Source organism: Hesperophylax consimilis, chromosome 4 (assembly GCF_061612785.1).
Source record: "Hesperophylax consimilis isolate HC1 chromosome 4, BYU_Hcon_1.0, whole genome shotgun sequence".
NCBI lineage: Eukaryota > Metazoa > Arthropoda > Insecta > Trichoptera > Limnephilidae > Hesperophylax > Hesperophylax consimilis.
In genome coordinates, this window is record NC_142839.1 from 16,025,881 (window position 1) to 16,026,861 (window position 981).

Consider the following 981-nt stretch of genomic DNA (forward strand, 5'->3'; position numbering starts at 1 on the left):
TTTCTTATAACCATACCTACATAATCTAATCAAATCAAAGTCACAATTGTGACAACCAAAAATATCATAATCTTCTTATATTTTTTAAAACTTACTTATATTTTTTAATTAAGGGTAAATTATGATGTAAGAAGACTAAAGCTTCTGCTTCAAACCGTAATCGGCTTAGCCGACTAGTCGGTCTTATTACAACCGACTAATCGGCTAGTCGGCTAGTCGGCGAAAGTCATAATCGGCACATCTCTATAAATAATAACTCATCCCATACAAACAAACAACTGCTTATTATGGGAGAACATCGAAAAATAATAAATATTAATCATATCATAATATCTTTTATCTTATATACTAGTGAAAAATATATATGTATAACACACATTGTAAAAAAATTTCTTGAATAAATATAATTTAAAAAAAATTATATGAATATTTTGTATAATATAAAACGTTCGGAAAAAAATCTCTAAATGCTAGTGAAAACCCGATCAAAATCCGTTGCGTAGTTTTGAAGAAATAAGCGCACAAACAGACAGAGGCGGATAGCGACTTTTTTTAAATACTGTACGGGACGTGTTTGCCTGTACAAGAAAATACGGTAAATAATAAGCACCGGCACACATCAGCCCTCAACCTAACTTTCAAGTAAAACACCGCGAGGTTTTCTATCCAAACCATCATAAAAGAAAGACAATTCAAATCAAAATTCACATTCTAATTACATGGATTGTACTGGTATACAGAACGTACAAAGGGGTATAGGTACTTCCTATTTCTTACAGCCAACCCAATTTCCAAGAAATAGTTATATATATTTAAATACAACTGGGTTTTAATACACAGATAAAAACCGAGACAATCGTAATGATTTCAGATTGGAGCACATTGTGCATCAGCGCGCCATACGATACAGCAAATGGTGCAAATCATCAGGAATTGGCCAGCCTTTATGTTGTTAGCATCAGTGGCTAGTTCAGTCGGTAG